This window comes from Globicephala melas, chromosome 6 (genome assembly GCF_963455315.2).
Source record: "Globicephala melas chromosome 6, mGloMel1.2, whole genome shotgun sequence".
In the NCBI taxonomy this organism is placed as follows: domain Eukaryota; kingdom Metazoa; phylum Chordata; class Mammalia; order Artiodactyla; family Delphinidae; genus Globicephala; species Globicephala melas.
Window position 1 is genome coordinate 111,432,468 of NC_083319.1, and position 14,718 is coordinate 111,447,185.

General features: G+C 42.5%; 1 long non-coding RNA gene across 4 annotated transcripts in view; it reads left to right on the forward strand.

Moving 5' to 3' along the window:
- LOC132597519 (uncharacterized) overlaps positions 1-14,718 on the forward strand; it is a 180,241-nt gene that overhangs the window by 41,589 nt on the left and 123,934 nt on the right. The gene's annotated exons all lie outside the window — the stretch shown is intronic.

Here is a 14,718-nt window from a genome sequence, read left to right on the forward strand (position 1 = left end):
TCTGCAAGATATTCTGATGGATGGAGTAAGGAGCGGTACAAAGACAAGAGTGAAGGGTGCATCCTGTGGGTTGACTTTCGAGCTGGAATCTGCAAGATATTCTGATGGATGGAGTAAGGAGCGGTACAAAGACAAGAGTGAAGGGTGCGTCCTGTGGGTTGACTTTTGTAGCTGGATGATAGGAAGGAGTGCTATTAACTGAGGTAAAAAAGATTGGAGAAATAGCAGGTTAAGGAGCTAGTTAAGAAAAATAAAATCTACTTCAGACTGATAATTTTGAGGTATCTTCGATTAAGTGGGGATTCTGAATAAGCGATTAGATATGGAAGACTGGCATATAAAAGCAAGGTCAGGACTAGAGATAAGAATTCGGCTCAGCTGTAAAAAAGAACGAAATAGTGCCATTTGCAGCAACTGGGATGCAACCAGAGATGATCACACTAAGTGAGGTAAGCCAGACAGAGGAAGACAAATACCATATGCTATCACTTGCATGTGGAATCTCAAATATGACACAAATGAACATATCTACAAAACACAAACAGACTCACAGCCATAGAGAACAGACTGGTGGTTGCCAAAGTGTCGGGGAGGTGGGGAGGGATGGACTGGGAGTTTGGGATTAGCAGATGCAAACTAGTACATACAGGATGGATAAACAGCTAGGTCCTACTGTATAGCACGGGGAACTGTATTCAATATCCTGTGATAAACCATAATGGAAAACAATATGAAAAGGATTGTATGTATGTGTATAACTGAGTGACTTTGCTGTACAACACTAATTAACACAATATTGTAATCCAACTATACTTCAATAAAAAAGAAAGAAAGAAAAACAATTTGGGAGTCATAAACCTTCAGATGGAATTAGAAGTCCCATGACGCTGAGCAATGGCCTCGCCAGGTAATGTGGAAGTAGCTCCCAAAGATGGCTGAAAAGCAGAAAATAGCACATTTCTTGTATGCATTGCTCCAGATTCAACTGCTCCAAGACTTCAAGTTTGGTTATGATAAGAATGGTAACAAAAGACTTGTGCTCCCATGTTCCTGAATATTAAACCAGATAAAATAAAAGTCAGAGTTTTCTAGGATATTGTCAAAGAGCTCTGGATGAAAGAAGCCCTAATGCACAAGATCCCGAGGAAGACAGGCCTGAATCCACACCAGCAGCAGGCCCCTGACTCTGGCTGCACACATGCAGGACGCTGGCTTACACCCTGCAGCTGACATCCACAGCCCTGTAGTCGCTCAGGGCCGGCCCCTCCCTGTGTGCCCGGATGCCACCAGTCTGACTCCCACCCCTGGCCTCCGCGGCCATGTGAGGACCTGCGACAAGACCCTGCAGCCACAAGAGTGCAGGCTGACAGCCAAGGTCCCCACAGCTGCCCGTGGGCCTAGATCTGTCCCTACCTCCGGTCGCTGGCCTGCCTCGCGGGGCTTAAGTGCAACTAGTCCCTGCAGCGGTAAAGCTGCACCCACCACCTTGACGGCTGGACTCGCCTCCGCGGCTGTGTGCACGCCTGTGGTGAGACCCTGCAGACACAGGATCGCACCCCGACAACCAAGGCCCTCGCAGCTGCAAGTGTGCCTGCCGTGGGTCCCGGCCCCTAACGCTGCCACTAAGCTTTGCCACGACGTGTGTGTACAGTGTGTACAGGTGCGCGCAGCCAGCCCCTGCCGCCGAGTGAGCGCGTACCACCGGCTCTGGCTCCCGCCGCCGCCGCCTGGACCCTGCCCGTTGGACCTGGATGTGCCACTGAAGACGTCGGCGGTCCTTGCAGGCCTTGCAGAGCACTCGCAAAGGTTCGGGTAGTTGTTGATGTCGTGGACCCCCAGGGACGTCCTGTCTGGAACCAGAGCCTGGACCAAGCAGAAGAAAGCACAAATGACTTGAAGACACATCATCTGAAATCATTCAGTCAGAGGAGCAGAAATAAAAAGAATGCAGAGGAATGAAGAAGGCCCACGCGACTTAAGGGACGTCATTAAGAAAATAGGGCTTCCCTGGTGGCGCAGTCGTTGAGAGTCCGCCTGCCGATGCAGGGGACACGGGTTCGTGCCCCGGTCCAGGAAGATCCCACATGCCGCGGAGCGGCTGGGCCTGTGAGCCATGGCCGCTGAGCCTGCGCGTCTGGAGCGTGTGCTCCGCAACAGGAGAGGCCACAACAGTGAGAGGCCCGCGTACCGCAAAAAAAAAAAAAAAAAAAGAAAAGAAAAGAAACAGCACATTGTTGGAGGCCCAGAAGGAGAAGAGAGGGAGAAAGGGGTGGAAAGCTGATTTAAAGAAACAATGTCAGAGAACTTACTAAAACTGTGGAGAGATTTGGACTCCCAAGTTCACGAAGCCCATAGGTTCCCAAACAATTCAACTGAAAGAGAACTTCTCCAAGCCCACTCCACTCACAGAAGTTAACTAGAAATGGAATAAGGACTTGCATGTCAGACCTGAAACTGTAAAACTCCTCACATCTTCAAGTATGGCTATTATCAAAAAGGCAAGAGGTAATAAATGCTAGAGAGGGTGTGGAGAAAAGGGAACCCTTGTGCACTGTTGGTGGGAATGTAAAGTGATACAGCCCCTGGAAATCATTGTGGAAGTTACTCAAAAATTAAAACTACCATACGATCTACAATTCCATTTCTGAGTACACTTCAGAAGGAAGTGAAATCACTATCTTGAAGATACATCTGCACCCCCATGTTTATAGCAGCTTTATTCCCAAGAGCTGAGATATGAAAACAGCCTAAGTGTCCATCAACGGAGGAATGGATAAAGAGAATTTTGTAATTTAAAATATATATATTAAAATATTATTATGAGCATATAATACTTATACATGCTTATATAATATATTAACTAATATTTCTCTCTATATTTTTTATTATATATACATGAAGAAAGAAGAAAGAAAATATACATATATGTCTTATTATATGTATAATTTTATATATATATATATATATATATATATGTATGTTGTCACAAGTGGCTGGGTTTCCTTCTTTCTCCTGGCTGAATAATATTGCACACACACAACGAAATACTATTCAGCCTCATGAATAAAGAAGGAAATCCTGCCGTTTAAGGACATATACTAAATGAACTAAGTCAGAGTAAGACAAGTGCTGTATAATCTCACATATATGTGGAATCTAAAAAAAAAAAGCCCTACTCCTGGACACAGTGAGGAGAACGGTGGCTGCCAGAGGCTGAGTCGTGGGACGAAACGAGGAGATGCTGGTCCAGAGATACAAACTTTCAGTCATAAGAGGAGTAAGTTCTGAGCATCTAATGTACAGCATGGGGACTCTGGTTAACAGTACTGTATTATATACCTGAAAGTTGCTAAGAGAATAAATCTAAAACGTTCTTCCCATAGCAACGACAAAAAAAATGGTAATTATGTGAGGTGAAGGATGTGATAACTAGCATTATTATGGTAAACAATTTGTGATAGATACACATATCAAATCATCACATCAAAACTATACCTTAGGGCTTCCCTGGTGGCACAGTAGTTGAGAGTCCGCCTGCCGATGCAGGGGACATGGGTTCGTGCCCCGGTCCGGGAGGATCCCGCATGCTGCGGGGCGGCTGGGCCCGTGAGCCATGGCCGCTGAGCCTGCGTGTCCGGAGCCTGTGCTCCGCAACGGGAGAGGCCACAACAGTGAGAAGCCCGCGAACCACAAAAAAACCCCAAAAAAACTATACCTTAAACTAGCACGATGCTATATGTCACGTATACCTCAATAAAACTGGGAGGAAAAAGAACAGAGAAGGACAAGAAAAATGAGTGCTGGGCTTGAGGAAAATCAGTTCTTAGGAAAGGTTCTTTCTGAGGAGAGTAAACCGAGGTAACTTTTCTTTGAAGTCTTTCCATCAGTGAAATACCTAGCATATTTCATCGCTTGAATGGATCATTTTTACACCCCTTCTATTATGTGCTGATTTCTGTTTCCCCAAAATTCATATGCTGAAGTCCGGATTCACAGTAGCTCAGCGTGTTAGTGTATTTGGAGACTGGGCCTTGAAAGAGGTTTTTAAGTCAGATGAGGTCATATGGGTGGGCTCTAATTGAATGTGACCCTGTCCTCATAAGAAGGGAGATTAAAATTCCTGCACTCCGGTTTTCCTGCCCCACCCGTAGCTCTCAGCAGACCCCATCTCCCTGGGTCATAGACAGCGTTTGTCTCCACACTCCTGCCCCTTTTGGGGTGGATGGCAGATGCTGCTCCTCTAGGCATGGCCTGTGGGGAATGGGACCTCTCAGCATCCCCTGGAGCCTGCTCCAGACTCAGGCTAAGTCATCCCTGAAAGCCTGAGCCTCAGGTGTGAGAGTTTCTCTGAGGTGCTGCCCTTCTTTCTTAAGCCGAAACCCTGCCCTTCCTATTCAGCGCGGGTCCCCTCGCCTCCTGCGGGGCCAGCGCAGCCCTCCTTTGTTCTAGTAAAAGATCCCCATCAGGATGTGGGTTCCTGCCCATCTCCCAGCAGGTTGTGACTGTCAATAAAGCCAGTACAACAGTCTTGCCCAGGACTGAAAAGGGAGAATTCTCCACACTTCTTCTTTTTTTTTTTTTTTTAACATCCTTATTGGAGTATAATTGCTTTACAATGGTGTGTTAGTTTCTGCTGTATAACAAAGTGAATCAGCTGTACGTATACATATATCCCCATATACAGCTTCCCTGTCACAGCAGTGTCACTTCCCAGGAGGGAGCGTATTTCCTGGCCTTCCTCCCAGGACAGGTGCCTTCAGCTGTGTATCAGATGGTCTGGAGTGTGAGTGGGTTTCAGGTCTGCCTACTAGCGGCCTCCAGTCAGCGCCTTTTATCCACCCAAAGCTGAGCGCTCAAGTGAAGATTCTCCATCCTTAAAACCTTGGCAAGCGCTACAGCACCTGCATCTCCAAGGGAGATGCTAAGAAGCCCAGGGTGCACATTTGCATCCTTAGATCAAGTACTCTAGTAAAAAATGAATATGAGCGATAGTTAGAAACCCAGTGGAGGAATTAGGATAGGATACGAGAGGGTAGAATAGAATAGAATGTATAGGACTTCCCTGGCAGCCCAGTGGTTAAGACTCTGCGCTCCCAATGCAGGGGGCATGGGTTCAGCCCCTGGTCAGGGAGCTAAGATCCCCGCATGCCACATGGCATGGCCAAAAAACCCAACAAAGTTAGGAGACTCCAAAAAAAAAAAAAGAATGTATATGTATTTACTGTGTACATTATATATTTATAGAATCACATACATGCACGTATTTACTATATACACATATGTAAACATGTGTTTGTATATATCGTTTGCTTGTCACTTTAACCCATTCTGCCTCTGTCCACCTCCCTGGCCTTGGATGCTCGCCTTGCCTGTATCCTAAGAACATAAACCCTGGCCATGGGCACCACAGCAAACCTCACATTCCTCTATCCATGCTCAGAGGCCAGGGCTGACTGCAGCGCCGTTCCCATTGTACGCGGTAAGCTTGGGACCTGAGCAACCCTAGTGAGCTTGTGAAACGTGACCGAGCCCACAGAAGCTCTGTCTTCTGCAACGCTGCTCAGAGAAGGCTGCATGACACCCGCCGTAAGTGCAGCCGGGAGGTGAGGAGATTGCCCTTAGGGCAGACTTTCAACAGAGACAGGATTCTTGATACATTTCTAGATAAATTGCTCTCTCTTCCTACTAGATGCTTTGAAGTCAGATAAAACGCTTCTTCTGCAATGTCCTTACTGGGGGAACATAAGTAAATTAAAAAGGGTCTGTGTTTCTACACAAACTGTGTCCAGCTTAGTAATTCACCTCCTTGTATTTGCTTCCTTTCTCACAATCTCACTTTCAGTTCCCTTCACTCTTGCTTTCTTGGAATGCGTCCCCTAATACATTAGCACATAATCTTTGCTTTGGTTCTGTTTTGCATGTTTTGGGCCAAGATGTGGACTGATAAAGTCATAGGGAAAGGACAGGAGTGGGAGGTCAGAGGCCAAGGAGGAGAGTGGTTTGAGGGTGAAGTGCTGGACCAAATCCAACATGGCTACTGAGAAGCTGTGTAGCAAGGCATCACCAGGAGATTTGTCAGAGCCATTTCAATTCAGGGACAGTATCTATGGCTGTAAAATGAAACCAACCATGACTGCAGACTGCCGTGCACAGAGGACGCTCTTGATTTTCATTCAGCTCTGTTCACACACCCGAGATTGGAGAGTTAAAGTGTCCTCTTGTTAAATGATCCCTCTGGTGTTAAATGTCCTTACCTTATAAGTGAATAATGATGCCTCGTTGAATTTCGTTGTTTTGGCAAAAACCCAGTAGTGGTATTAGTGCACCTAATTTGTTAGTGTATACCCAAGAAATGTTACCTTAACTTGCTTTGAAGTTATTCCTACATCAGGAACTTTGCATGACATAGACCAAATATTTTCAGTTTGGATGGAAGCCTCTTACAAAATAAAAATTAGTTATTGACTACATCATTTACTGATCTAAATTTTTTTTTTTTTTTTTTTGCGGTACGCGGGCCTCTCACTGCTGTGGCCTCTCCTGTTGCGGAGCACAGGCTCTGGACGCGTAGGCTCAGCAGCCATGGCTCACGGGCCCAGCTGCTCCACGGCATGTGGGATCTTCCCAGACCGGGGCACGAACCTGTGTCCCCTGCATTGGCAGGCGGACTCTCAACCACTGCACCACCAGGGAAGCCCCTGATCTAAATTTTTAAAATTAGCTATATTCCATTGTCAAAGTAATATTGAGAAACCAACTGTTAGCTGGAAATTTTAAACAAAATCTCTCAGTTGGCTATAAAACATGTTCACATTCCAGTCATATACTTTTGGCTATTTCTGTACGATCAGAAAGAAAGAAAGCAGGAGTGGCTGTAAACCCTAGAGCAAACAATTCAGCTCTGTACTGTAATTGAGGAAAGAATCACAGTGTAATTGAGGCTACATTATGACACTCATTCAAAAGCTTGTGTATGTACCTATAGGACCCAGAAATACCAGCCAGGTATCAGAGCTCTGTGTAATGGGGTGAAGTATTTACCGCAGTGGGTTCCCAGTGAGTACACATGACGGATTTTCCTTTTCAGACCACCACTGCTCCTTTCAGAGTCCACACCCTCTCTTTCTGTTTTGGAAATTAGGAAGATTATGAATTCCTAAACCGGTGAAAGATGAAAGCTCCTACAGTTCACTTTTACTCAGGATCAGAAAATTTCAGAGCACAGATGACAAGCACAGTCAGTCCTGCTCAATGACTGAGGGGCGGTGTGCCAGGTGGGGGGTTAGTGAAGTGTATCCCTTCACCAGAGAGAAGAACTAAAAACCTATGGGCGTCTTAGGTGGTGCCAGGAAGTCACTAGGCTGACCAAAACCACAGACAGTCGACAGGCACTGGTTGGGCTTAGCTGTCTTTTGCCCTTCACACTTTTTTCCCCCACGTGGTCCACCTCGAAAAGAAATAAGCCCTTCTTTCTCCATCCTCATAACCTTTACTAGAAACACTATCTCACAGAGCTTTCTTCCCGTTTTTCCAAGCAGATGACTCTCCTCTGTTGTCCGCAGAAATGGGCTGAATGGAATGCTTCTCTATTCTCTATCTTATTATAGAAGGGACTAAATGGCCTCCTTTGGGGGAGGTTACTTTGTAATACTCATTACTCTTTTTTCTCTCAACAAAACGCCTTATGCAAATGAAACGTGTAAGTCAGTGTGGAGTTTTGAACCTATTTTTAAAAGTTAGAAATCGGAAAGTTTCTTACGAAGTATACACACATCTGCACTGTGACCCACCGTGCCACTCCTAAATACTTTTCCATAACAAATACAAACATATGTACACAAAAAGCATTGTATGAGAATTATCGTCGCAGTTAATTCATATTATCCCTACGCTGAAAACAGCTCAAATGCCCAGTACAAGGAAATGGATAAACACCCTGCGGCATAATGATACAATGAAACATTATTCAGTAGTAAAAGAAACAAAGTACTGATACACTCAGTAATGTGAATAAATGTCATTGAATAATGGAGCCAAGCACAAATAATAGATAGATAGATAGATACATAGATACATAGATAGATAGAAGAGAGGGAAGGAAGGAAGGAAAGAAGGGAGGGAGGGAGGAAGGAAGGAAGGAATGGCAAGAACATGGCAACTTACCAGTGGTGATAGAAGTAAGTTGTTCCTTTGGGTGGAGGGGACATTATTTACTGCTAAGAGTGAGGGAGCTCTCCATGGTAATGGAAATATTCTGTATCTTATTTCGGATAATGGCTTCATGGGTATATACCATTGCCAAAACTCATTGAACTGATCATTTAAGACCTGTACATTTTTGTACATTTTTTGTACATTAACTGGAGTTCAGTTAAAAAGGAACATTTATTTTGTGTGTGTCTTTGAACATCTGGTATATCAGTGTTTTTCTCTTTTCAGAAAACATCAAGTACACTTATGGACTATGCCTCTTCCTTCAACAATACTTAAGTGGTTATGTTTGTTACACTCTATTTATTGACTTTTAGAGCACTGTTTTTCTCACGAGGCTCTTTGCCATCCTGCCTGTTTTCTCCCTGCCCTGCTGAAGATAAAGGGGCTCTCATATTTAGACATATTTCTTCAGAGCAGTAGTGTTTACACATCATGCAGCAGCGGCTGTGTCAATAATATTTTACAAGCTTTGCAAGTGTAGTAGAAGTGAACCTGTATACTGACTATTTCTTGACTCTTCAACTATGGTTAGGCTTATTCATGAGTCTCAAATATTTTAACTCTACTGGGAACCCCATACACCTCTGGCTTATCATTAGATGTGTATCTTGCCTCCAAATATTAAGAACAGTCTAGCCCTGAGCCTTAAATTCTCTCCAATTTAACAAAACATCACCTCCGTCTTTGCCACAGTAAACCCATCGTTCCATCCTTCCCTAGCCCTGACAGATTAGGAGATAAAGCATACACTTTGTCTTTGAGAAACTAGCCCCTCTCCTGGGCACATATATCCTCTCTGCACAGGATGGAAGAGAAAACATTACTTTGTTTTTTTGTGTGTGGAGGGGTGGGGTTTAGTGATTTATTTATTTATTTATTTTAACATCTTTATTGGAGTATAATTGCTTTACAGTGGTGTGTTAGTTTCTGCTGTATAACAAAGTGAATCAGCTATACGTATACATATATCCCCATATCTCCTCCCTCTTGTGTCTCCCTCCCACCCTCCCTATCCCACCCTTCTAGGTGGTCACAGAGCACCGAGCTGATCTCCCTGTGCTATGCGGCTGCTTCCCACTAGCTATCTACCTTACGTTTGGTGGTGTATGTATGTCCATGCCACTCTCTCACGGGGAGGGGGAAGGGTAAGCTGGGATGAACTGAGAGAGAACATTACCTTTGAATTGATCTGGCAATCTACCAACAGATTCTTCTGTAGATAACCAACTAGCCTGTCTCCAACTTTATTATGTTGTCTACAAGTAATACAAGAAAGAGGGAATTCCCTGGTGGTCCAGTGGTTAGGACTTGGCACTTTCATTGCCGCGGCCCAGGTTCAGTCCCTGGTCGGGGAACTGAGATCCCATAAGCTGTGCGGCACGCCAAAAAAAGGAAAAAAAGGTAAAAAAAAAAAAAAAAGAGATTTTTTTTCCAATATTTTTGTTTCTTTGGCCTGAAAGTTTACAGTATTATAGTTGAAAGTAGCTCCTTTTGTTGGTAGTCCTGGGGGCTGTTTCAAAAATCCCATTTCTCCCCCCAAGCATGAGGCAGAAATGCACTGACGTGACACAGAGAAGCTGGTCACAGCCGTGTGGCTGTCTTTGGCCCATGAAGGGATGTGAAATATTTCAGGCGTGGTCCTCTCTCTTCCTCTATCGTGGTGATGGGTAGTGTTCCCCACAGTGGCCATTTTATCAGCCTGTGTAACGGGAGGACAATGGACCAGAGTAAAGCCAATAGGCAGCATGATGAACACATGTCCTGAGTCAGAAATAAAATACTGTTGCTTTATGCTCCTGAGATTTTGAGTCTGTTGTTTGCACAGCATGCCCTAGAGACCATCCCAACTAATCAAAGTTCTTTTGGTGCTTCTCGTGTTCGTCTGACCTCCTCCCATTGCTTTTTTTATCCTAATATTGCTGTAGATAATGTCAATAGTTAAGCAGAATAATTCCTGCAAATTTCCCCTCTGGTTAGCTCCATTCAGAGTAAAGTTTCTCAGTGCCTTACTTCTGTCAACCAGCTTGAATCAGTGGTCAATATATAGCCTGGATTCCTGCCTGAACATTAAGAAACAAGAAAGAAAATCAATGGCTGCGTTCAGAATGCATCACGGGCCTGCAGTGGGAGGTCTGCATATTGGTTCCGGGGTCTCTCCTCCCCTCTGGGAAAAAGTCTTCCCAGCACATTAAGTAAAGTCCCATTAAACTCCTGGGTCCTTTTGAGTGTCTCCCTTTGGACACTGCTGACATAATACTGAATTTCTTCCCTTCAGAAGCCAAAACCAATACTGTGGTGGAAGTTGCTGTGAATTCTGAATGTATAGTAAAATGATCACTTCCAAAGTGCCTGAGAAATTGCTCCCATGGCATATAAACCTCTTCTTCACCAGTGAAGCTACCAGACATGACTACTACTTCCTCTGGACTGTGGCCTTCAGTTTCTAAGGGCAGGAAGATAATGTCGATTATTCCGCAAAGCTTATGGCTCTGAGTGTTTTTGCAGGAATCTGCCCGATTCTGCTCCAAGAGTGGGCACAGGTTTGGAATGAACACATCCCCATGGGTCAAATAAAGCCTAAGGCTCTGATTAATTCTCAAGTTCTTTCACTTCCCACAGGACTTATGTCACCATATGTTTTTCTCAAAAGTGTTCTTCAAAGAAAGCAGTGCAATTCTCAGCCCACATTTTTTTTTTAATAGTATGTCAGGAAGCTTTTTTTTTAATTGAAGTATAGTTGATTTACAATGTTGTGATAGTTTCAGGTGTACAGCAAAGTGATTCAGTTATATGTATTTTTTTTCAGATTTTTTTCTTTATAGGTTATTACAAAATATTGAGTATAGTTCGCTGTGCTATAGCGTAGGTCCTTGTTGGTTATCTATTTTACACATAGTAGTGTGTATCTGCTAATCCCAAACTACTGATTTATTCCTACCCCCTTTTCCCTTTTGGTAACCATAAGTTTGTTTTCTATGTCTGTGGGTCTATTTTTGTTTTGTATATAAGTTCATTTGTATCATTTTTTTAAGATTCCACATATAAGGGATATCATATAATATTTGTCTTTCTCTGGCTGGCTTACTTCACTTAGTATGATAATCCCTAGATTCATCCATGTTGCTTCAAATGGCATTATTTCGTTCCTTTTTTATGGCTGAGTGATATTTCATTGTGTGTGTGTGTGTGTGTGTGTGTGTGTGTGTGTATATATATGCCACATCTTTTCTATCTATTCTTCTGTCGATGGACATTTAGGTTGTTTCCATGTCTTGGCTATTGTAAATATTGTTGCAGTGAACATTGGGGTGCATGTATCTTTTCAAAGTATGTTTTCTCCAGATATACGACCAGGAGTGGGATTGCAGGATCATACGATAGCTCTATTTTTGTTTTTTTTAGGAACCTCCGTACTGTTCTCTGTAGTGGCTGTACCGATGTAGAAGTGTAGGAGGGGTCTTTTTTCTCCAGCCCTCTCCAGCATTTATGGTTTGTAGATTTTTTGATGATGGCCATCCTGACCAGTGTGAGGTGATACCTCATTGTAGTTTTGAGTTGCATTTCTCTAATGATTAGTGATGTTGAGCATCCTTTCATGTGTTTGTTGGCAATCTGTATATCTTCTTTGAAGAAATGTCTATTTAGGTCTTCTGCCCATTTTTTGATTAGGTTGTTTGTTTTTCTGATGTTGAGCTGCATGAGCTGTTTATATGTTTTGGAAATTAAGCCCTTGTCGGTCACATCATTTGCAAATATTTTCTCCCATTCTGTAGGTTGTCTTTTCATTTTGTTAATGGTTTCCTTCACTGTGAAAAAGACTTTAATTAGGTACCATTTTATTAAGTTTGGTTTTTATTTCCATCACTCTAAGAGATGGATCCCAAAAGATTTTGCTGCGATTTATGTCAAAGGGTGTTCTGCCTATGTTTTCCTCTAGGAGTTTTATAGTATCTTGTCTTACATTTAGGTCTTTAATCCATTTTGAGTTTATTTTTGTGTATGGTGTTAGAGAATGTTCTAATTTCATTCTTTTATATGTAGCTGTCCAGTTTTCCCAGCACCACTTATTGAAGAGACTGTCTTTTCTCCATTGCATATTCTTGCCTCCTTTGTCACAGATTAGGTGACTATAGGTGCTTGGGTTTATCTCTGGACTTTCTATCTTGTTCCAGTGATCTATATTTCTGTTTTTGTGCCAGTACCATACTGTTTTGATTACTGTTGCTTTGTAGTATAGTCTGAAGTCAGGGAGTCTGATTCCTCCAGCTCCATTTTGTTTTTCTCTCAACATTGCTTTGTCTGTTTGGGGTCTTTGATACTATCCAAGGCAATCTACAGCTTCATTGCAATCCCTATCAAATTACCAATGGCATTTTTCAGAGAACTAGATCAGCCTACGATTTTTAATGAATTCTAGTGAGTTCCTTGGAGAGTAACTGGATTCTGTGAACCCTGTAGTCTTCCCACTTAGCCTCCCTTTGTCAACTTCCCAAAACCTCATGGCTACATGAAGCTATTTGGCTAATGTAATATGAGTGACAAGTATTAGCAGTGACACCGTGGAGTCAGCTGGAATAAACTAATTAAAATATCCTCCTACAAGTTTTACCTGCCTATGGAGTCCCAAATTTTCTTCATCTTTTGCACCAAAAGAGTTTTATTTTTCTACCCATGGGAACAGTGGGAAAAGTCATTTTCATCTTTGTTCTTGAGCTATAAATCATTCTAAGTTATATCTAACAGTGGAACCATACTCTGCTGACCCATAGTATCTAGACACTTATAAGTTGTCATTGTCAACTTCCAAATGTAGTAAGTATGCTTAGTCCTTGTTAAAATGGCCAGTTTTAGAACAATAAATTATTTTTTTTCACAGTGAAATGAATATCCTTGATGTTCTAATTGTAGGTATTAGATTAAGTTTCTATTGTGCTTGAGGGATGAGCAGTTTTGTACCTCTTAGAGTTGAAGATGGATGTCAGGGTTAGCAAAAGCAGCAGATTCTAAGTCATGACTGACAACCTAGGTCTAGTTTTGTATGGAGGAAGGAGTAAAAGCAAAGGCTCAAGTGACCATCAGAATACTTTAAGCTTAGTAACAGCAGCGAATGGCTACGAGGGACAAGGAGGTCAGCTCTAGGAAGGGGAGATGTGGATGTTGATATATGAAAGACGGAGCTGGAAGTCACTAAAAGTCTTTGCAGCAAGCCCTAATGGCAGTGAAAAATGTCAGGCATACACCATTCAGAAATAGCAGGTGAAATTAAAAAACAAAGAAACAAAAAATTTCTCAGTTAACACATCAAATGCAGCCTAAATATTATTGTACTAATATGCATTCACTAATTGTAAGTGTTACCTATTTCTTATCATTTAGCACTACAGATAAATATACTGAAGAAAGGTGAAATTCTACCATTTAAGGATAAAATCCATTAACATCTTGATTCATCTTCTATCATGTATTTATTTAAAAATACGGGCTTCCCTGGTGGCGCAGTTGTTGAGAGTCCGCCTGCCGATGCAGGGGCCACAGGTTTCGTGCCCCGGTCCAGGAAGATCCCATATGCCGCGGAGTGGCTGGGCCCGTGAGCCATGGCCGCTGGGCCTGCACGTCCAGAGCCTGTGCTCCACAATAGGAGAGGCCACAACAGTAAGACGCCTGCGTATCTCAAAAAAAAAAAAAAATATGTATACTCTTACACACATATGTATATATGTATATTTTTACATACACACAAATAGATGCATAGTTATAGGTATCAATACATATTTTTGTTTATTTTATTAAAAGGTAATTCTTTTGATACATATACACGAGTAGATGGATAGATATAGACAAATATTTTTGTTTGTTTTATAAGAAGATAATTCTTTTTGGTAATGATTGTGACAGTCCCTGGTCATGGCTTTGAATACTTCCTAACAGAAAAATCCAAAATTAGTGTTGACAGTATGTGCCAGAAATGGCATCTTTAGCAAATTCTTCTTCCCATGTGACCTTGACTATCCACTGGAAAGCCTCTTTTGATTCCTGGCTGTTTTCTGAAACTAACTTGTTGGTCTCATATAAGATGCTATACACTTTAAATGTCTTTCCAATAATGGAGTACTTTTCTGCTCAAATAAACTAAAGAAAGTTTTTCTTGTAACCAATAAAACTGACTTATAACCAGTTACTTCAGTATGCTTGTACTTTCTCAGTTTGTTTCTGTTCTTTTCTGGCTTCTCAGTTCAGTGTTTGTTTAGAGTGGGAGAAAATGGAAAGGACAGGAGAATACTTCAGACCACTTCTTCCTCCCATGCATTCCATTCCTCTCTTGTTACTGTGGTTTCCTGTCACTAACACAGCACATATGAGCAACATTCCAAACTCTGTTTCATGTTCAACACCTATTAAAAAGCCCTGTCCTTCTTAGTACTCAAAACATCCAAACCACAAAACATTTCCTGTGATAAAAAGACACAAAGAAAAGGGAGATGAAGAAGGTCAGACATTTACTAC